Source organism: Ctenopharyngodon idella, chromosome 12, assembly GCF_019924925.1.
Source record: "Ctenopharyngodon idella isolate HZGC_01 chromosome 12, HZGC01, whole genome shotgun sequence".
Lineage (NCBI taxonomy): Eukaryota > Metazoa > Chordata > Actinopteri > Cypriniformes > Xenocyprididae > Ctenopharyngodon > Ctenopharyngodon idella.
In genome coordinates this window covers 23,003,137-23,028,013 of record NC_067231.1, presented here as the reverse complement: position 1 = coordinate 23,028,013, position 24,877 = coordinate 23,003,137, and the positions used below count along the sequence as shown (strand labels likewise).

General features: G+C 37.4%; 1 protein-coding gene across 3 annotated transcripts in view; it reads right to left on the bottom strand.

Annotated features, from left to right (window-relative positions):
* Positions 1-24,268, bottom strand: part of ndst2b (N-deacetylase/N-sulfotransferase (heparan glucosaminyl) 2b) — a 79,763-nt gene extending 55,495 nt beyond the window's left edge. The window contains exon 1 of one of the 3 annotated variants that reach the window (XM_051915610.1): positions 24,111-24,268. The gene's annotated coding sequence lies outside the window, so the exon portion shown is untranslated. Of the gene's footprint in view, positions 1-1,465; positions 1,534-23,922 lie in introns of those variants that run through there. The other 2 variants (XM_051915611.1, XM_051915612.1) reach the window with 2 other exon arrangements.
* Positions 24,269-24,877: the final 609 nt, after the last annotated feature.

The following is a 24,877-nucleotide window of genomic DNA, read 5'->3' as shown; positions in this document are numbered from 1 at the left end:
AGCTTCACTTTTCCATAATAGAAGAGAGTAAATGTGCGTCATTTTTTATTTATTTATTTTTTTACAGTCTATGATCTGAACATACATGTCCCTCAAAATGTCTAACTTAAAATATCTAATTTTATGCATTGATAATTTAGAAAACACATCACAAAACATTTCATTAGATTACAAAGTGAAATCTGACATTCGATCAATATATTACTGAAGACGTTTCCTATTTCACAGACCCTACAACAAGCTTATCTTCTCTATCCATCTTTTCTAGACAGTTATGGCTGATGCTGTGATAGGCCTCAGGGCACAAGCGCTCTGCAGAGCACACTACGCTTAGATTCAAGGTTTAGGGCTTTTGATAAATGCGCTGTCCCACCAGGTTCACACTTTCTTGCCTCCCCATTTCAGACCACTGTCCTTCACAGGCCATTAGACTATTCACTTCACTGAAGGTCGTACTGTCAGATCCCAGTGAGATCCATAAAGCCCTACCTAAACAGAACAGGCTGCAATCAGCTCCCGAAACAGGTACGAGGAGTCATTCGGCTTCATTTTATCTCTATTCTGCTCCACGTCTGAGTAAACATTTCGTCCTTGTGTAATTTTCTCGCAACAGAAATTGCTTCAGTCATTTCCGTCTGGTTGGAGCGCTTTTGATGTGTGAGTCGAGACTGCCCTGCAGAGCACTGTTAGGGCCCGGGAGAAAGACTAGAGAGGTCTGGATTCCCATTTGATTTTCACATTGGCACACACTCTCCCACAAACTCTCTCACGCACAACCTTGGATGCAATGGTGCGAAAATGAAGCGCTGCCAGAGACGGTACCCTCCCAGGCTTGGCCTGAAACTCAACACAAGAAGCTCAATGTGTCTCTTTTTTCTACTACATCATGACTGTAAGCTGAAGTGCTCAGAAACAAGCTAATCTGCGCCTCCTCCATAAGCGCTGGACACCAGACTCCTTTTATCTCCTCCAATGAAGGTATTTCACTTGTCGGCCTGTCAAAGCGGTGCCAAAGTCTCTCGCTTTTTAACACATTAAGCCAAGGAGAAAAGAAAAGGAAGGAGGGATGGAAAGGGGGGAGGAGGAAAAAAAGGAAAAGATGCTCAGCAGCACTTGTATGTGATTTTCCAGCACTGCTATAGTATGCAGGCCAAAGGAAATGAGATGTTTCCTTGTCTGAGGAAGTTTAGAAGATGGAATGTAATTTTATATTCAGGAACTGCATTGTGATCTAGTGAAAACTGCAAACCTTTCTCAGAACAAACCACATCATGTTAAGGGCCTTTCACACTAAGCGCGATAATTCGGCGTAAATGTTCGATCTCTATGAGGCTATTCAAACCAGGCGCGAACAATCACAGTGCGACAAAGTGCAAATTTTTTTTCGTCCAGTGTGCCGAATTTTTCCCCATCGACCCAGCGAAAAACTGGGACGTCCAATTAGATTTGAGCTCAGATCACGTACCTGCTCAGCTGCTGTTGCACGAAAGGGCGAGATTGGTGGTGCTGTTTTGAAAACCGGTGTAAACAATGGTAAACACAGAAGAAAAGTATTCCTGAAGAGAGAAGAGAATGGATGTTGAGTTCTTGTTATCATTGGTGTCTGAGAACAGATTTATTCTCATGTTTACTTGTATATTTCTGTATACAGAATATAATTTCTATTCATTTTCCACTGAATTATGCGATCTGAAGAGCACCGTCCGTTTTTTTCCACGTGCGCAAGTGTTATAAGTCAGAAAGCACGTTCGCTCTAGATCTGCTAATATACGTCTCATTACATTTTATGATGTATTCTCATAAGCATTTTAGATATTTTATGTTTCTGGTGTAGTACCAAGCTTTATTTATCTTAATTTAATGCTGCATGTTGTGCAGCAGATGATGTTAAAGGCAAACAGAAAAACCCACGAGATGCATACATTAGGAAAAAAGCATTGCCGTCAGCGCCACCTAGCGTTCAGGCATGAATTAGCTGAAGGAGATCTATCCATCTATCTATCTTTCGTCAGCGAAACGCCTCGCGTTATTGTGTCGTGTTCAGTATGAAAGGGCCTTTACATCAAATTTCTACTATTTTTGAGAAATATATGCCAAGTAAGTAATATAAAAAGTAATTTACAAGAATTGTTTACATAAAAATTTAAATTCTGTCATCATTTAGGCCCTGTTGTTTACGTGTTAAAAACGCATAACTTTTGCTACAGTTACGCCATGTCGTCTACACTACTCCGGCGTTTTTGACCCTCAAAAATGGAGACTTTCGAAAATGCTGCAGACCCAGTTTTAATTTGAAAACTCTAGGGTTGAGTTTTAATGTAAACGGACCAAAACGAAAACTTTAGAAAACAAAGGTGTGGCACATTATGTTACCGGAACACAACCATAACAGATTAGGGTTGCATTTCCCAAAAGCATCGTAAGCCTGAGTTGATCGTAGAGACCGTTGGTGGCTATTCGATCAACTGAGGCTTACAATGCTTTTTGGAAACACAGGCCAGAGCCGTCTCTCTTAACGGCTCTGTAACATACCAGCTTTGACGACCATGTAAACAATAACATGGAGACGGAACTGGCATGAATGGTCATGTGACGTGCGTTTTTTTATGCGTCGTGTAGTGTGGATGGAGATCGTTTCTGAAACGCAGTGGAAACACCAGTATAAACGAGGATTGTTTTCATTTTAAAATGGCATTTTAAAACGAAAACACACTAGTGTAAACAGGGCCTTACTTTCTTTCTTCTGTGGAACACAAAAGCAGATATTTTAACTGCATACAAGATAGACTGTATTTAGATATTTCAATTATTTTAACAGTTTTCGTCCGTACAATGAAAATCAATGCAGTCCAAAACGTATGGTCAAAATAAACTTTTTCAAAATGTCTTACAGGTTTGTAATGACATCAGGATAAAAAAAAAAAAAAAAAAATTGGGTAAACAATCCCTTAAATTCATAAATCTAAATTTCAAACTGTTTCTTTATTCCAAAACACACCTATTAATTTAAGAACGGCACCTAGACAAAGTTCGCTGGTCATCCTGGACACTTCAAAAACACTCATCAAAATGAACAAAGCAGTTTACTGTGTCTTTCAGACACAATGTTAATTCAAGACAGACTGCTATGTAGATAGAACAATTGTGCAGGCATTACAATGATTTACGGCTCCAAAAAGTTGTTTATTCAAGAAAGGCCTACAATGTAAAGATCTAATTTGTCAGCTTGTCAACAGCTATTGTGTCGAATGCGACCAGAGCATTTTTACGAGCACAATTTCGTATGCTGGTCCTGTCAAAGGCTGAGCTCACCTTGAGCAAATCATTCCCTTCAATGCCCATATTAATATTCTCATTTATCTTCAACTACACTGAGAACTGAAATGCTGAATATTTTGCTAATTACGATGAGACCTTGCGGCATTGACCTTATCAGGCTGTAATTAGCGTCTCATTAGGAAACAGTTTACCACTGATGTGAGACCTGTCGACACTGGCAGGCATGTAATCCCATTCAGTTCCTAAGGAAGGACGTTCCGCCGTCAACGCAGCCGGGCGAGGCGGAGGGCGGTGCGAGCCATGAATTGAGAAAGACCCTCAGGTGTTCTGCCGGGTTAAGAGGTGCTCATCTAATTTTTCTTCCTTTTAAGTTTGCGCTTGGGAAAAAAACAGCCTCCGGAACAGGGGGTGATAACATCTGTTGTAGGTGTTGGCAAGCAGCGACGGAGCATCATTATTACAGCACTTCGAACGGTTCTGTGCATGTTCGAGCAATCAAACACTGTGTACTTCTAATTAAACCCCAGCTCTGATTGCTAACGGAAGCGACAAAGGAAAAAAGTTGACGTGAAATGTGAAAATACACGTCAGGCGAAAAGGGGAGAGTAATGAGGTAGGGAGGGGACGGGAAACAGTGTGAATTGGTTTCGTGATGGAATCGGTGAGCTGAGGAATGAGATGGAACAGCACTGAAAAATTAAGTTTTTCCCCAGTAGATTGCTGCCGGAGGGTCCCGTCGTACCAACCGCAGTCTCATTACTTTCCTTCATAGGCTGGAGGGAAAACCAATTAACTCAACAGCTGGATGAAGAAGAGACAGTAGAGGAAGATGGACAGAGAAAGACAGCCCAAGACTGAATTTCATATTAACATGACAGAGTCAACAGCTACAGAGCCACTGCAGACTTGAAATATGGATAGCGGTGACAGTAATGGTTTTATGTGCTAAATCATGCTACATTGCATGAGCTTAAAGGGATAGTTCACCCAAAAATAAATATTATTTACTCACCTTCATGCGGTTACAAACCTGTTTGACTTCCTTTATATATTATAATATTATATATATATATATATATATATATATTAATGTTTCTATTTATCTTTCCTTTATTATTTTACCTATTTCAGTTTTAGTTTTAGTACTTACACTTATTTTAATTTCAGTTATTTTCCAAAGCAACATTTCTCATTTTCATTCAAGATCAAGTTTTTCATCTGATATGTTATATATAATATTTTATTTCAGATTTATTTCAATTAACAAAAACTACTTTTAAAAGATTTAGTTTTAATTGTAGCTTTATTTAACAACAACAACACTGTTGTTGTTTAGACCCTATTGACTTTAATTGTATGGACAAAAATGTCATGCAGGTTTGGAATGACATGATGGTGGAGTATGATGATTGAACTTTCCTTTTTTTGGGTGAAATATTCTTTCGATTTTCTAATATTCTAAGCATGATTTTAGGAGAGACAAACCAAGAATTACAGAATGAACGGGAGCCATTTCATACAAATCAAAGTGTTTTACACACTGAATTGCAGGAAACCACTAACAAAATCCTAATGGTGGCAGGCTGACTCCCACATGCCATGTTCTTGCAAAAGGCAGGCTTATCATTTTATCTCTTTTTGAAAGTTTCTGTCAAAACAACAACACTTTGAAATAATAGCAACTATAGGAGTGCGACGCTTTGCAATAAAGCATTGTGCAATGATGCCATAACTTCTCCCTACACCACACACACATACACAAGTCTAGACCAAGTGTACAACTACTATTCAAACATCCTTTGTGCGAATTAAAAAAAATAAATAAATTAGAACTTTTTTGGGCAAGTATTGTGTTATTTATGTGGGACAACTTGCAAAACAAATCTATGGTCGATGACAGAAGTGAGACTGTTGCAGTGCAAGAATCTGAATATTGCAACAGATTGTCAAAACACTGACAGGGTTCACAGCAGGAAAGAGCTTTTATTGACAAGTTTCCTATCTCCCTGATGGCCTAAAGCCCAGTTTTCAGCATCTATCATGGCAAACTTTGACAAAACAACTTTGCTGCTATCTAGTCTGAGATCATATTGCATGACACTTCATTTTAATATACAGATATACAGAGGTGGGGGGGGGGGGGGGGGGGGGGGGGGGGGGTGACATTTCAGGTTTCATTGTGAACTGTGTAGGAAGGAGGTGGAGAGATGGAATAACAGCCGCTCTGATATGCCATTTGACACACTGTTTCTCTGCATGGTGTCTAGAAAACATGTTTTTGATGTCTGGAATCGAGGACATGAGAGATTTTTATGGTATTTCTTAAAATGGCGCAGCTAAATGCTGAGGGCAAATTTAAAATTCCAGTTCTGCTTATAATATTTTCCAGGAAAGAGATTCTTCAATTCAAAAGGACTTAGACAAGAGTGGGTTGTCATCATATGCAGTCATCAAATTTAATAATACTCTCCCCTCCACTCTTTGATGTTCAGGTTGGTGGTTCTGTCAGTCTGATGCGATATTATGGAGACAGATATGAATGCTGAGGATTCTCTGAGTTTAAGAGGTTTTGAGGACATCAGTATAGTCAGTGGGTTAGAGGCAGCTGTCTGGACCGGAGGGCATTTAAGAGTTTGGCAGCTGGCACCATTGAATTTTATCTCCATGTCAAGTTTCCAGCCATGCAGAAAGAAGTAGGAAACATGCAATGACAAAGAGAGATGCTGAAACTGATGTCAAAAGTGATAATAGTAACAACTATAAGACTAAGGTCAAAAGTGAGTTTAAAGTGACAGTGGAAGAAGAAATGACGCTTGTGTTTTTCCTTACTTTTCCACTGCCACTTATATACGCAATACATATACATTACCATTCAAAAGTTTGGGGTCAGTACGATTTTTTTTTTTTTTTTTGAAGATTTATACTTAATTCTGCAAGGATTTCGATCAAAAATGGCAGTAAAATACATTTACTGTATAATGTTACAAAATAAATGTATTTCAAATAAATGCTATTCTTTTGAACTTTCTATTCATGCAATTCTGAAAAAAAAAATGTTTCCATTGACAAGTGACATGAATTTAGTAGAATAAAAAAAAAAACTTTTTTTTTGAGCTCCAAATCAGCATATTACCAGCATATCCACGACTGTTTGTTTGTTTTGTGATGGTTGTTCATGAGTCCCTTGTTTGTTCTGAACAGTTAAACTGAGCTCTGTTCTTCAGAAAAATCCTTCAGGTCCTGCAGATTCTTCAGTTTTCCAGCATCTTCTGCATATTTGAACCCTTTCCAGCAGTGACTATATGATTCTGAGATCCATCTTTTCACACTGAGGACAACTGAGGGACTCAAACACAAGTATTAAACAAGGTTCAAACATTCACGGATGCTCCAGAAGGAAACACTATGTGTTAAGAATCAGGGGTGAAAACTTTTGAACAAGAAGTTGACGTGCAAGTTTTTTTAAATTTTGTTTAAAAAACATATTTTTTCATTTAGTTCTGCCCTTTGGAAGCTACAAAAGATACTTACATGTTTCCCAGAAGACAAAAAAAGTACAATTTATTCTGTTCATCCAATTCAAAAAGTTTACATCCCAGACTCTTAATGCGTCGTGTTTCCTACTGGAGCATCAGTGAATGTTTGAACCTTGTTTAATACTTGTGTTTGAGTCCCTCAGTTGTCCTCAGTGTGAAAAGATGTATCTCAGAATCATATAGTCACTGTTGTAAAGGGTTCAAATATGCAAAAGATGCTGGAAAACCAAAGAATCTTCAGGACCTGAAGGATTTTTCTGAAGAACAGAGCTCCGTTTAACTGCTCAGAACAAACAAGGGACTCATGAACAACCATCACAAAACAAAAAAACAGTCGTGGATCTTCCAGGTAACCACACAGTATTAAGAATCAAGGGTATGTAAACTTTTGAACGGGGTCATTTTTATAAATTCAGTAATTTTTTTGTCTTGTGGACTTTATGTAAACAACTGTTATGTGAAATAGTTTATTCAGGACAGTACTAAATAAAAAATAACATGCAATTTTCATGATCCTTCTTATTTTGTTAAAATGATTCACATTTTTCTAGATTCTGCAAGGGGTATGTAAACTTTTGAGCTCAACTGTATTTTAAATTTTAATAATATTTCACAATATTACTGTTCTTATGGCATTTTAAACTAATAAATGTAGCCTTGGTAAGTATGAGAGAAGTGGGGGTTTTTTTTGGTTTTTTTTAAACATTTTTTTTTTTAAAATCTTACTGACTGCTAATATGTCTATAGAATTATATTAAGAAATGTGTTTATATAAAATATAAAAAATATTATTATAAATAATCATCTTATATATTCATATAACATTTAATCTGAAAAAAAAAAAAACCTCTCAAATAGAAAACACAACACAATGTCAATCAAAAAAATGTTTGTTTTTTTTTTTTTTAAATGGCCGAATATAAGACTATTGGGTCTATGCCATGAAACACTTTTGTTATTAGGCATGTTTGTGTATTAAACAGGCGTCAAATAAAACAAGACACAAAACAAACCCTTGAGATCAACACAAAAGGCACAAAAAACATGTTCCATTATAGCAAGGTACAATACATGATTTCTCATTAGTGGACACTGAATAGAGCAATCTGTCATTGACTGAACACGCAACTGTTCAGTGATCCACTTTCTGTATTTAAGTTCAAATTCAGCAATGTGTTTTCTCAGATAGGATCCTCCGACCATGAATGGCAGCAAAGAGCAAGAACACGCCTACTGCTCATCACTCACACATTTTTCTAATAGAGTGCATAAACATCTCTCATCAATCCAGAATTCAAGTGATATACTATAAAAAAGAAAAGTACAGAACGAACCTGAAAGTATGGGGTTCTGTATTATTATAGAAAAAGAAAAAACATTATTAAAAAGAATAAAAAATACTGTGACAGAATGCAGTAATAAAGAGACAAACTATTGTAAACAGATTTGTTCTATTTGGATATGCAAAATATGCAAATCATTTGGTGTATCATTCACAAATTAGAAAATGAAAAAAAAAGAAAAAAGGTGTTTTTTCACCTTGAGGAGTTGGAAATTGAGCCATCTTCTGTCAAATTAATTTTAATTATAGTTTGACTTGTCAAATGAACAAAAAAATAGGAATGGTGATAAAAAAAAAAAAAAACCTAATTAGTATGCTTAGAGCCTTGATTTCAGTTGAATAATGATTGGAAATGAGAATGCAACATTTCTTGTTTTTACATATTATCTACGATCTGATTCATGCTTAACTGTCAACCACCCATACAACAAAAATGATCGGAATCGCTAAATACACAAAGTGACAGCAAGTTATATCTCACTGACAGGAATAAACATCGATTCAGCTCCTAAGCAACACGAGAAGTGCAAACCTGGAATTTACGGCAGGCTTGTTATTTGGAAACCACTTATATCCAAGGCCAATGCACTGAAAATCATTATCCTGCGTTAAGAACATAAAACCCAGACCTGTGAGCAACAGATGACAGTAATGTGGTCTAATAAGCCATTTTATGCCCTTTCCTATATCCAGACAGGCTTACATTTGAAGAAAGCCAATGGATACATTAAGAGCAGGAAGCAGATTTCCACCTCCTTCGTCTTGCTAACAACTAGAAGCTTTTCATCTTGATAAATGGTGCAATATCCAGTAAAACACGATAGAGTTACCTACAACTTCTCAGATCTTTGAGATAAATTACACATAAGAAAGACAACAAGCTACACATTAACAATATCATTTGATTTTGGGGAACAGCTACAGATAAGATAGCAAGCATTCAGGGATTTTTTTTAATTGGTTGAGCCATCAAAAATGAAACATCCGGTTCACTAAACATCCAGACATATAACCTACATAACATATCAGAAGATCTCCAGACAACAGACTGCTATAATTTAATAATTCACTGCAGGGTCTGGAGAAATTTCACATTCAATAAATTAAATACACATTGTGGTCTTGCCCACTGCATTTTTTAACAGTCCTACAGAAGAACTGCGGAGCCTTGTGCAGATAAATAAAAAGGTAAAAGCTACAAAATAAAAACCGCAGACATTACACCACTAAAGAGAAGCCAACAATGGCTTCCAGTTTTCTCACGGTTCAGATAAGACCCCCCCTCCTCAGGCGTGTTGGACTGAGAGGTTAATCTCTGGAGTCTCTGTGAACAATAAGTCAATGCACGCTGTATGCATCAATGTGGCTAGTGTTCCCTTGTGAGCTTAGGCACCAGAAACGAAACCTAATGGGGTCAAGCAGCCTGGCGGAAATCCTATACGAGGCACCTCTGCTGAACTCCAGGGTAAAGCGTTTAGCATTCCGATTCATGAAGGAAAAAGATCCACGCTCCGAGCAAGAGATCCAAGCAAGAGAGGGCTGAATAGATTAACCAGACCTGGTGGCATGTGTTAAATTTGTTAGCATGTGAAAGGACACACAAGATTGTGGCACATGAAGGGCCAAGTTGATGGTTAACCACGGCTTTGCTGATTCAGTCTCCATGTCTCAAACAATGGAATGAAGTTAATTAAGTCCTGGGAGGGTTCAGTGAACAGCGTTTAATGAATTTCAAAACATCTCTATCTAAAAATAACGTTGAGGAAATCAACTGTTTTTATTCAGGAACTGGGCAGTATCGGTTAGGATACTGCTTATTATGCAATGTCACATTCACAGTAATGCTAGCAACATTTTCAACCGCTGTCAACAGGAAACAGCATTTGCAACTTATTTTACTTCTGTAATGGAGAGGAAGAAGAATTCCTAGATATTCAACAAGCAAAAAATATATGGCGGGACTTGACTGAAGTCATCAGAAATTGATTGGATCATGAAAAATGGTCTCTATATGACAGATGATTGGAAGAGAGGGATTGAATTTTTTATATTATACACTGCTCAAAAAAATTAAAGGAACACTTTGAAAACACGTCAGATCTCAATGGGGAAAAATATCATGCTGGATATCTATACTGATATGGACTGGGTAATGCGTTAGGAATGAAAGGATGCCACATCGTTTGATGGAAATGAAAATTATCAACCTACAGAGGACTGAATTCAAAGACACCCCGAAAATCAAAGTGAAAAAATTATGCAGCAGGCTAGTCCATTTTGCTGAAATTTCATTGCAGCAGCTCAAAATGGTACTCAGTAGTTTGTATGGCCCCCACGTGCTTGTATGCATGCCCGACAACGTCGGGGTATGCTCCTAATGAGACGACGGACGGTGTCCTGGGGTATTTCCTCCCAGATCTGGACCAGGGCATCACTGAGCTCCTGGACAGTCTGAGGTGCAACCTGGGGGCGTCGGATGGACCAAAACATAATGTTTCAGAGGTGTTCTATTGGATTTAGGTCAGGCGAGCGTGGGGGCTTTATCCTCCAGGAACTGCCTGCATACTCTCGCCACATGCATACTCTGCATGCATAACCCAGGATCCACTGCACCAGCGTAGGGTCTGATTAACAACCCCCTCTGCTACTTAACTGACCAGATCAATATACCAGGAGTTTAACTGACTTGATGCTATTTAATTTATTTTAATTTTTTTGAGCAGTTTATATATATAAATTAGATTCTTGAAATTTTAAATATACCATATACACCATATATACCATATAAAATATAATTTTATCCATATACTCTACAGTTCACTCTCTGTCTATTCATCAAAGAAACCAGCACAACTGTTTTAAACATTGGGAATAATAAAAGATTTTATTAAGCACCAAATCAGCGTATTAAAACGATTTTTATCATGTATCACTGCACGAATCGGGTAACACTGAAGACTGGAGTAATGATGCTGAAAATTCAGCTGTGCATCAAAGGAATGAATTACATTTAAAAATATATTCAAAGAGAAAACCATTATTTTAAATTGTAAAAATATTTCACAATATTACTGTTTTTATTGTATTTTTGATCACTTAAATGCAGCCATAGTGAGCATAAGAGACTTCTTTCAAAAAATGTTTTTAAAAACATTTTAACAGACCTCAAAGTTTTGAACAGTACTGTATATATGTATATAATACAATATTAAATTAACTTTAAAAAGCTAAAGTTCAGCTAAATATTTCATTGGCCCACCCAAATTAAAATGTATTAGGCAAAATTAAAATATAATGTGCAAGTGAATGATTCTGCAAGCCATTAAAATGATCATTAATGATGTACAATGTCAAAATCATAAAGTATAATACATTAATATGGTAACATGCATGCAACTTTATGCATTACAATAACAAATGTATATAACAGGGGTCCCTGTTCCATCTCTCTGGGGTCCTTAGCTTAAAAAAGACCACTTCTTTAATTTTACAAGGACAACAGATGCTTCCTTATTATCGACTTCAAATACGCACGAAAAAAACTGATAGTAAAGAGAACATAGAAAGTTATCCTCTGTGCCTTGAAGAAATTCATTAAAGCAGCTGACAACAGCTGTCGGGCCTGAGCACAAGTCCTGTCGCCTGTTTCTCAAAGCGCAGCAGAACACCTTTTAATCAGTTTCTTTGTGGAGGCCCTATGGAAATATGCCATAGAAAACCGGTTGTTGGACGACCTCCCATAACCCAGGCCTGAGGTTGAATCTGGCAAGCTTTCCATCCTGTCACTGACAGCAACTACAGCTTGCCGAAGAGTTATTACTACTGTGGGGCACAGGAGGACACAGCTAAAGACAGCAAACCGGAGCAGATGCGGCAAAGTCAGAGCAGAGCTCCGCAAGACCTAGACAACATCTTTAATGTTTAGAAGTACACGATCAAGACATCTCCTTCGAAAGTACAACTTCTCTCTCAGAGGATGTTCATAACTCATACATAATTTATCTAGTGAACTCTATGTTCTCACAGTGCTCAAAGCTCTGAATGACAAGGTGTATCCGCTGTTATGACACGTGCACAGCGTGGCTGTGAGACTCCATGCCAAAAACCACAGGTGAAGATTTTCATAATATGATGCTGGGTTTGAAGCACTCTCTCTCTCACTCTCTTTATGAGATTATGGGCCAGTTGCAGTTGATTGCGCCCCAGGAGACAGGCAGAGCATTACGGGTATTCGGAGAGATGCTCGGCTCAGTCTAAGCACAGGCAGGGGGATTTAGAGGCCCTGTGGGACGCCCCGCAGCTGCAAACCTCCACATTTAACCATTATGATAGGGGCACCATTGTGACCGGAGAATTTTAAACAAGCAATCATTCCAACTGTTACTCGACAGCCACAACCTTTAACCTAACTGTTGACCACAATGCATTTATCCTCCTCCGACCTTTTATTAAAATCTAAAGCACCTGCTTCAAATTCAAAGCATATCATTTCACACAATCCTGCAGTGACAGAGCCCTCGGCTAATGCCGCTACTCAAAAGGCAGCATGAGAGAGGGAATCTCATTGTGGATGCAGAAAGACTAAAGAAAAGTGGAGTATCCTATTACACAGCCAAACGCTGCTGAATGAGAAAATGGAGTGAGTCTTTTTTGTGTGTGTTTCTTTCTATTTTTTCACCAGATAAATGGCACAGAGGACAATTTTTCCAGTTCAAATGTTGCGCCAGATGATTAAAAAAAACATGATGTGCTACAAGATCTTAATGGGTGCCTGTGAGCCGCCGAATGTTGTTCCTTGCTAAGAATATAAATCTTTTGTGCCATTTTAGAATGAACTTCACTGTAACCAAGGTCTGTGTGCACGCTTAACAATCCATCAAATTACATGTATAAAAAAAAGTTAGCCATGGGATTAAAGATGCAAATTTATGCAAATTTGTGCACCTCATACACTCCATCTTTATAATTAATGGCTAGTACTGCTTCAAAACAAGTCGAAGCGGTATTGTGCAGCACAATAATCAGTGTTTGCTCTCTGTGCAGAGGTCAGCCCCATAGGCACGTGTTCAGGATCAAGGCAAAACAAAATATCATCTGTTTGCATGAAAGAGATCCATTAGAGTACTGAGAAAACGACAATTCTGTATGTTATTAAGTGGCAGACCCTAATAATTAAAAAGACAGCTCACCCAAAAATGAAAATTCTATAATTTACTGAAACTCATGTCATTCCAAACCTATGGAAGCTTGTTCCCGCCACTAAATAAAAAATAAAAAAGGTAACTGCGACTATTTATCTCACAATTCAGACTTTTTTCTCACAATTGCGAGTTTACATCTCGCAATACTAAATCCTTTTCTCAATATTGCAAGATTTAAACTTGCAATTGCGAATTATAATGTCATAAACACAAAATATAAACTATTGCTAGAAATAAAGTCAGAATTGCGAGTTAAAAAAAGTCAGAATTCTGAGTTATAAACTCACAATTGCGAGAAATAAAGTCAGAATTGCAAGATATAAACTCACAATTCTGACTTTTTTCTTTTTTTCACGATTCTGACTTCTTTTCTCAGAATTGTGAGGTATAAACTCGTAATTGTGAGTTGTGAAGTTCAATTCTGAGGGAAAAAAAGACTGACTTTTTTCTCAGAATTGCGAGTTTATATCTTACAATTCTGACTTTATAACTTGCAATTGTGACTTTATATCATGCAATTCTGAGAAAAAGTCAGAATTGCGAGAAAAAAAAAGTCTGAATTGTGAGATAAAATGTCGTAACTACCTTTTTTTTTTTTTAATTCAGTGGAAGAAACAAGCTTCCATACAAACCTGTATGACTTCTGTGAAGCACAAAATATATTTGAAGAACTGTGCTCTGAAAAAACATGATTGTATGGACAAAAAGAAACATAAAAAACGTCTTATTTTGTGTTCCACAGAAGAAAGAAAAACATACTGGTCTGGAATGACATGAGGTTGAGTAAATGATGAGAGGATATAAATTTTTGGGTCAACTATCCCTTTAAGATGAAGACATCACAGCTGAAGACGTGCAAAAGTGCAGCTGGAACAGTAAAACGGGATTTGCTACCGTGGGAGAACTGACTGACCCTAATATGTTTTTTGGAGCTCCAGAACTAAAATTCTTAGTGTGTTATTTCAAGAACATGTTTAGAAAGATTCACTTCTAGTTACATCAGACAAATGGGAGATGGTGCTTTCATAACTTTTTTTTTTTTTTTAAGAATTATTCTCTTTCCGGAAAAGTTCTCAGTCTATCCCATGATGTAGAAACAACATCAAAGATCAAGCTCCCTTGATGCAGAAATACTGGGCTAATTATGATTCGTGTGCTGGCTAACAGAGAAAAATGAACTACGTGACTGGCACTGACAGACCATGAGGCTGGGTGCATGCATCTATCTTGGTTTAAAAAAGCGATTTGGATTAACTGTGGAAAAACAGAAATCAACAACAAATGCTTCATGCTTTGCAATATATCCTGCATTAATGTTTTCAGATTTCTCTGACAGAAAACAGAGTGTGATAAATGATGGCCGAGAAACATGAGAGACCATAATGAGGGATTTCCATTTATGGCATGAAGATGACAGTCTTTGAAGTGCCTTCAGTCCAAAGCACATAACAAGGAAATGATGCAGGACTGAAAGCAATCCAGCATGAAGAAAACCTCCAGTCATTTAAATCCCAGACATTTTAAGGGAATGAAGATACACACAGACCCACCAAACAAATAAACTAATGGTTTTGTAGATGGTGGAGTGTCATTCTGTGATGAATGCAGAAAGGCCCTTTGGTTAATGAAAAGCAGTTCTAAATGGGTCGTCCTAATGGGCACTTTAAACAAAAGATGACATACCCAATGTTAATGAAATAACAAATATGGAGAGCATCTGAATATGTCCACGTTGAGGGGTGTTCACACTGACAGCGATTGTGCCCACAAAGCAACTGGAATTCATTCAGTTCTAGTTGGCAAAATTGACCACAGGTCATAAAACAAAAAGATAATCATAAAAAAAGAGAAGCAGTATTCATACGTAAGCAAATGAGCAGTGATGTGGTGTGGTGAATATCTAACCTGATACAGTTACAGACAATTATCAACGTCTACTAGCAAACAATAACACAAACATTTGCATCATCCTATTTACTCCCTTTAAGTGTAAACGAGGCTTTATAATGCCTTTTGCTCAGATGGTTCATTTAAATGAACAGGTTCAAAAAAATCGATTTACTGGTTTGAGTTGCTGTCTTGTTTTTGGTACCAAAATATTGAGTCAAATACTGTTAATCATTCTGTTACAATAGTTAGGTGCTTTCTAGATTTACTAAATATAGTATCTACAGTAGTGTACATTTATCAGCTCAAATTGAATGCAATTATTAAATGCTATTAACTTATTTGAGAAACTGATTGTTTCTGTGCCAGATAATACTGCTCTATTTGCAGAACTAACTAAATTTTATCATTCAATTGTTATATATATTGAAAAATATATTGCCCTATAAAAAGCTTCAATGTACAATAGTTAGCTATGTTTTGTTCAACACACTCTCATGGGAAATTGTGACTAGATTTATGTTTTGGCAAATTGGTGGCTAATTCGAATGAATTTGTGTGATCTTATTCATACAATTTTGTACAATCTGCTTACGCCCCACTGGAGGTTAGGTTTAGGGGTAGACCAGACCTTCATGCTTACTTTTCTTCTAAAAATTGGAAGTTTTTACATAGTAAAAAATTCGCCACCTCACAAAATAGTTAGGTTTACTGATGAGATCGTGCTGGTTTTGTTAGCAGCGTTAACTAATTTTTATAATGTTACATGGTAGTTTGACTGTAGTACTTTAAATTTTGAGAAACTTACAGCTTGTTTCAAATTAGCTTGCCAACACCGTTTAAATGAATGTCACAAGTGTGTACTACCTGTAAACAGAAACAATTTTTACCTCTTTGTGTTCCAAGAGCACTGGAAGTCGAATGTTCACAGGTAACCAAGGGTGACAGATCAATCCACTCAACTGGGTTAGAGGAAAAGTGAATTCTGTTCTACAGGAGATCTATTCGCTAATAAGCTAACCCACCGGGCCAATAAGGAGACGATCATTCTGATTTCATTAAACTTTGAGTCTATCAGGAAAACATTTTGAGTTAATAGCATACGGTCTCCATAAGCAATCACAACACAGTCTGATCTCTGATGATGAAGCGCTGCTGGGGTTTACCTGCCGTGAGATTATGTGCGTAATGACCAATTTCCAGTGCTGTCAAATCGATTAATCTCAATTAATCGAATCTACCATGAAAGTTTGTGTTTAGATAATATATGTGTGTACATATATATATATATATATATTATTCAATTTATATAGGCTACATTATATATATGTCTGTGTATTTGTATATACACATACATATAATTATACATATATGTGTGTATATAAGTACACAAACTTTAAGTTAGATTCGATTAATCGATTTCACAGCACTTTTATTAACGTTTAAACGGAAATTTTGCAACCGACTATTTGACTAGACTAGTATAACAAGCCTATAAGCAAGCTTAAAGGATTAGTTCACTTTCAAATGAAAATTACCCCAAGCTTTACTCACTCTCAAGCCATCCTAGGTGTATAGTACATTTTGTTCTTTCTGATGAACACAATCGGAGATATTTTAATAAATATCCTGACGCATCCGAGCTTTATAATGGCAGTGAGTGGGACCAATGAGTATGAGCTGAAGAAAGTGCTTCCATCCACATCCATCCATCATAAACATATTAACGTATGAAGAAAGTGTAAAACTCTTGCAGTTCAAAAAGCTTACGCTACGACCTACGCCTTCCCTATCCAACTTACGGAAAAAGCTTAACTGACCTGACGCCAGTTTACACTTTCTTCATAACTTGAATTAGGAAGGCGGTCTGGCGGAAGCTAGATATTTTACTTCATAACTTGTTAAATATGGATTTTTTTTTATTTTTTTTTACACAAATGCATCGCTTCGCTTCAGAAGGCCTTTATTAACCCCCCGGAGCCATGTGGAATACACGTTTATGATGGATGGATGGATGTGGATGGAAGCACTTTCTTCAGCTCATACTCGTCCCGTTCACTGACATTATAAAGCTCGGATGCGTCAGGATATTTATTAAAATATCTCTGATTGTGCTCATCGGAAAGAAGAAAGTCATATACACTTAGGACGACTTGAGGGTGAGTAAAGCTTGGGGTAACTGAACCCACTGCGAGAGCCATAGCGAAAACAAACGCATGCAAAATCTGAGGTAAAATGACTAGTATTTCCAAGTCGACTAGCAGCAGCAGTATCGTTTAATTGACTAGTCTCGCACATCCCTAAGTGTGACAGAAACAGAGTTCTAACATTCTGTGTGTGGATCTTATTATGACGATATCAGCAGATGGCCATGTTAGCTTTTGCAGATGGTCAAACAAGCCTGAATAGGTAATCGATTTGATAAAAAGCAGAAAAAACGATTTCTCTGCCAACATAAAACCACTGAACTGAATGAAAATGGATTTATCTGAGTTAACAGATTTTGGAGAGAAAAATACATTCCCTGCTGTGCTTAATGCAGACTCTGTATCTGACAAGATGGAGGTTTCTAGGACACAGAATATCTCATTTTGTGGGAGCGTAAACATCTTTATTCCATAAAGTCCTCTCAAAAAAGATAAGTGATGCAAAAAAGGCCCTGGCTTTCATCCGTGTGTAAAACTATAACTCTATTACAGATGTATGTCCCAGATAGCACATGCACGCTTCTAAGATGTATGCTAAAGAGAGCTTCATCTGGAAAACATCTGTTGTGTTCAAACATCTGATAGACGTCTCAGAAAAAGCAGTTTTACATACATTCTAAACCATAAACATCTTAAAGACATTTTCTAAATGTCTATTTAACGTCTGACAGGAAACGTCTTAGAGACATATTGCAGATGGGCAAACACCCTAATCTTGCAGATGTAAATGCAGACATCAAATAGACGTCTCCGTGATGTACTTCACAAGTTCACACTTACAAATAATCAGAGTATGTGTATTTGGCGTGCTGTCCGAGGGGAGGGCGCCGTGCTCGGAATTTGGCCAGGAGTTTGGTACTCCCCCTTATCTCTGGCTGGGATAGGAACCAACCGATAGTGAGGAGTTTGGCTGGTGGAGGGATGCAGAAAACTGTCGAGGAACATAGGTGACCGGCAATTTTTGTGTGTGTATTTTAATGTTCAGATTATCACATTGTTAGCTTAGCAACATGCTAATGCCAAATGCTCCATTCATGCCAGATTGTAATTAATAGATGACAACTGGGGCATTCTACTCGGATCTGTTCATGTCCTTGGAATTATGCATTTCTATGGCAACACTATTAATGTTTGAATCTGTGTAATATGTTTAATCAATTGACAAAACCACAATATAAAGTGTAATAGATGTTTTGAAAATGCTTTATTAATAAACTTGGCTGGTAAATAGTTTATTTATAGAGGACACTAGATTGTCATTCAACTCAAACAGTATTTTTTGTCATTTGTTTATTTTCAGATTATTCTTGCATTATTAAGGCATTAACAATAGTCAATTATATGAAATATTAGACAGAAATATTATGAAATAATTGCTTAATTACATTTTAATGCTGAAGCCATGCCATTTTGAGTGCGGAGCTCTCAGAAAATTGAGAGTTTACAAGTTCTACGAGGATGTGAACACTAACAAATCGGAATTGCGCATTTACGGTAATTCCGACATGGCGTAAAGTGAACACAACTGAACTGAAAGTACTTCGGGTGAAAAAAGCTATTTGTGCTCACGCTTTTTTTTTGAACATCCCACCACAAACATTGCATTTTTAAGCACCATGCAAAGTTAAAAACAGTCCAAGTCTAGTTGTGTTTGAACACAAAAACACATCCTAAGAAATTACCCGTGCGATAAGGGTCAGGTCATTAGTCAACTGGTCACTCGTGCAACTCACAGGCTAATCTATTTTGAAAATACATCGTTTTGCACATCCCTGACCTATATGAAGGCATGTTAGTGTGCAATGTGAAGGAAAATAAGTCAGCAGAGAGCCACAGGAATGAGTATGGGCAGAAAAATGAAAATCCAACAAACCCAAAAATCTATGGATTTCCCAGCAAATAATGCCTGCTTTCAAGAGGACTCTTTCATGTCAGAGAGAATAGTTGGAACGGGCTGATTAAATGAAAGGACAAAAGCAAATACAAGAGCGAGAGAGAGCGGGAGAGAGTTGGAGGAAAAAGCACAGCACATTTTCCATTTTCCTCGGCAAGTAAAAAAGCACATGAATTATGGATGCGAGCAAGCCAACAGTGCGAGAATTTGATCCCTGACCAGACAGCTCTTGGCTCCCCGTGGAGCAGCTCGCCACCCTCCCCCCCCCACCGGTTTTTCAACATTGCTACCAACCATTCCTAACTTCCTTCTCGGAGAGAGAGAGCTGAAACTGTCGGCTAGCAATGCTTGGAGACTACTGCCTGGGGACAGGACGCACTCATCTAGGAGACTTCAAGACGCTACCTCTGACTTCCTGCATGCATTCTATTGTTAGCATCTTGATCCTCAAAACTGAACTGACATTCACCTGTTGGTTTAAATGTGAATGTTCCACCATAGATGCTCATGATGGCTCCATCATGAGGAGTTTGCAGCTCTGATAAGAAAACAAAAGGATTATTTACAATTACTCTCAGCGATTTACAGAACACAAAATAATGGCTATAATTACAAAACATTAACTTTAAGTGAAGAAAGCTATATGGAGAAGTTTGGACTATTTAAAATGAAGAAAAAGTAATGCTTATTACCACGAGATACGAATTTAAATGGAAACCTCTACAGTCAGATTTTCAGTAAAATGTCATATCCTACAGAAAACAACAGGCAACTAAAATACAGACTAGACCTTCTGAACTGTACCGAACTGTACCGAAACCGTGACACTAAAACCGTGATACAAACGGAACCGTGAGAAATCTGAACCTGGTCTTTGTTACATAACCCTGTTGAAAAAAACAGCATATGCTGGTTAGGTATATGTTTTGAAGCATATGTTTGAGCTGGTTTATGCTGGTCTTTAGTTGGTCATGAGCTGGTTTAAGCCGGTCCTGAGCTGGTTATAAGTTGGTCCTAAGCTGGTGCTAGTTGCTTAGGACCAGCTTAGGACCAGCACTTGACCAGCTTAAACTAGCTCATGACCAGCTAAGGACCAACTAAGAACCAGCTGAAACCAGTTCAATCCAGCTGCCATGTTTCAAAACATACCTAACCAGCATATGCTGTTTTTTCAACAGGGAAAGCAAACTGTAAAATTTGAGTGATTAACTTTATACCATTCAACACAGACTTGCTTTCTGCTCACTGATCTCTATTTATAGATTATATATTGTTGCATCATATTATGTATTATATTATATTATGAATCAGTGTTTCCACCATGGTTTAAATCAACACACCCCTTCCAATGTCACAACCCATGTATTCAAGAATTCATCTACTTTCCATATTTGTAAACAAGACGTCACTTGATCATTGTTGATACGAAAGAGCTCAGATTAATTAAATTATTTTACCCAATATTTGTGTGTGTTATGTATTTTATGGTATCATGTTGTTAGCTTAGCAACATGCTAATGTTAACTCCTGTGTGTTTAACTGCTTCATGTGCACAATAGAAGCTAAACACCCAGGAGTTATGCTGCATTCACACCATGTCGTAAATATCGTAATTATGTGATGACAACACGTGACATTCTACTCTGAGCTGTTCAAGTCTTCAGACTCGGATTTATGCGTTTCTATGTATGGCAACAGAATTAATGGCAAAATTAATCTGCAGCAGTCAGGTGGTACAAGTCGGGTTTACAAGTTGTACTTACAAGTTCTACGGCGTAATCTTGTAATTACGTAATTTCGACATGGTGTGAATGCATCTTTAGACATTAGCATGCTGTTAAGCTAACAACATGATACCATAAAATACATAGCACACACAAACATTGGGTAAAACAGTCCATTTTTAATTAAACCGAACTACTTCATATCAATAACTTTATATACAAGTATGTTTATAATCAGCATGTGCATTGTGAGATTTATCTGTAAAGAATACATGCAACGCTATGTTACAGTTTTACAAAAAGAAATCATAGGAGACAGCATAATCATGTAGTCTACATTTTGAAACGGCCTTTGTGTCGGAGGCGTATCTATGATGCTTACATAAGCAGGTCTAAATTTTGGAACTAATTACTGCAATAGTGAATTCAACTGCCTTTAAGAACACAATCCAACAAAATGAACTATGAAATTCAAATGGAAATCAGCGCTCTGAGAATTCAGTGCCTCATTGAGCAACTCAGTCTTTGGGAACTGAAGGACTAACGTTTCATGGATATTGGTTAAGACTGAAACCAGGCACTGCAGCATTCCACACCACAAACAATACCACCACACCAACACACTTACAAAACAAACTCCGAAACATCAATGAAAAGGCATTGCATAAACTATGGAACGTGTCAACGAATTAACTATTATCAGACAATGGGTGCACTGTGGGTACTACACTATTGCATTTGAATTAATTGAACACATACAAACACACCTCACTTTGTTTAGTTCCATTAAATATAGCAATTATTCATGCTCTAAACAACACTGGCCAATTTTTAAGGTTACATCACAAAAACAGAACTGACACATTGTGTTATCAGCCACTAATCATGGGAATGTGTATCTTAAAAGCCAAGAGCCAAATCAAACAATGAATGACTACAACCTGTGGGCTTGGTTTGCACTAGTAAGGATTAGCTTTCATATACTAAAGGTTTTGCTCCATTTACAACGAAAACAACAGCTTTGTTGACTTACCTATTGTGACTGTATTAAAATCCACTTGATGTCAACTGAACACAAGTAAGCTGATGACTAGCATTCATATTAATTGTGCATAGCAGTGCATTACAAAAAAGGAAATTAATTTAGAAGAGTGTGTGCATATGTTTAATGTGCATCGAGGGTTTGACAGATTGAAGGAGGTGGCTGTCGTGTGCAGACAAGGTAGATCTATTTACACAGTAAGCACGTAAACAGGTTTGGCTCCACTTTTATTGAGCACTGATTAAGCTCTTCATGAAGCAAATTACAGTCTGGAGAATGAAGCCCACAAGCAACAATGTTTAATTATATCTGACTCATCAAGGACATCAATGAGGCACTCAATGACTAGTATTCATCTTCAGCTCTCTGACCAGCACTCATTGGGTTCCTCAGTCGAATGAGAGGCATTAATAGGTTCATTTCAAAGGAGGCGGAAGCTCTTTTATTTCTCTCTTCTCCTACTTCAATAGCTGCCGAATGTAATTACCGAGTCGAAGCTAAAATGTCTAAAAAACGATTTTCATAATTTCATTTCAAATGTGCCATCACTCCACCAGCAACAGTAGTCATTTCTTTCAAAACTTCAATAGTCTTTTGTGTCTTTCCACTCTAGATTCATTTTTTTACGTGAAACCGCAAACATCTTATCAGTGGCACATTAAATGTGACTTAATTTTTATGCGTCTCAGAATCAATGGCATAAAATCACAGAAATTGACGTGTTCGGATGCACAGCCAGTGAAACTATCTTGCCGTGAGCCTTCACAGGTAAGAAAACAGATGCCTTCCTAATCATACAGTTCAGTTATTCCCTCGAAACGTAGAAATTTAGCAAGCATCTCAAAAGCAAACAGACCCTTGTGCTTTGAAATATGTCATTTAACTGATATTCTTATGTTAGAATGACAACAAATATTATCAACTTGGCTTTTTTCCCGAAAACATTTTTTGATGTGCAAAACACAGACAAAATAAACACATCAAGAGAAAACTTCACACACACACCTTGGCAGAATATCATAGACTGCAACCGCTGGCAACACCCCAAATGCCCACAGCAAACAATTCCAGGTTGTATGTTTTAGCACAAATATACATCAATAAATATGTTTGTGCTTTGAATTACATGGGGATAGCTGCGACAAAAGATCATTTATAATAGAGATAGACTGATAACTGGTTTAAACACATCCAGTTATTTGTAAAAGTCTCTATAGTACCAACGATTTCATGTATGATTTTTGGAAAATTACACAATGACATAAATAACAGCCAATTATTCTCAAGTAAAAAAAAGTGTAGCTAAATTAGCTAAATGAATAGTGTAAAACAACAATGAAAATAAGTTGCGAACATCTAGATTGCAAGACAATAATAATCATTAGGTTTATTATTATTATTATTTATCAATTATTCATAATCCATATAGGCCTAATATCCATTTTTGTAGTCTAATCATCATTATTGTCAACAACTTAAAAAAAGGTTATGTATATAATTTATCAGACACTTAATTGTTATCGGTCAAAAAAAGGCAATATCGGTCAGTCTCTGCTACAAATAAATAAACAACCCCATTTCAGCACATAACTGTGCAACAGCCGCTAGATTTCCATTACTAAGTTATAAAAGCTTAAAACAAACTACAAAAACCCTTTCTAGAGACAAACATTTTGACAGGTCTCTCCCGCACCTATTGTACTGGCTGTTGAGAATTTGATAGTCTCAAGCAAACTGTAAACATTACAACTTTGCTAACAATAGCACTGATTTGTCTTCAGTCTACAAACAGTCCCCTTGTAGTACATACCCAGTTCATCGAACATGTCAGGCAACACTCTGGTCCTCATGCATTGCTTAAAGCTGTAAGCGAGATGTTCCTGCATCTATCGGACTGCCACATTGCAACTGAAGTCAATGCCAAACCAGTGTGTGTGTTTCCAGAAACAGCCCCTTGGAACACGCATGGAACACAGCACTCATAACGCATCCCCTTACCGTTTTAAATGCCCGCTTTGAGAGCGGTCGCGAGAATCCGAATCAACTGAACGCCACAGAAAGAACTTTGATGTCTCGTGAGCGCATCCTGCGCCGCTCGCGCTCCTCCGCCATCTTCAGCCCGCACGGAATGAGCGAGAGCAGAGCAGCTGACGGGCGTGCGGGGAGGGCTCTTTACAAAACAGCCCGAAGTTCTGAGCTCCTCCATCCATACACTACACCCCTGTCATGTTATGGTACCTACTAGGTTCCTTTTACAGGATGATAAGCTACATAAATTAAGTGATAAATTAAAAACCAAAATTAATATTAAAATAAATGTATATATATATATATATATATATATATATATATATATATATATATATATACTGATTGGTCAATAGCTGTGTTATTCACGATAAAACACGGCTATGACCGCTTCGGTTCTGTGTATCACTACACAACACCCTTAGCAACCACTCTTAGCAACGTAAACTGTATGCTCTCAATTGATATTGTTCATTTAAGCTTACTGTATTATGCAGAGGAGTATTGTGAGAAAGAGATCGAGTGAGCGAGTTTATTACCTGCATTCAGATTTAGAATTTTCCTTCAGGTCAGTCCTATGTTCATAATAAAAAATCTGTTTAAATGTCCGATGTATTATCTTGTCCTTTTAACAGTTAAGGGGTTTTCCGTGACTGACAGCGCTAGTCAAAGCTTTGCTGCGTTCGAAATCGCCCCCTATACCCTCATTCACTATTCCTATTACTCCACTAAATGAT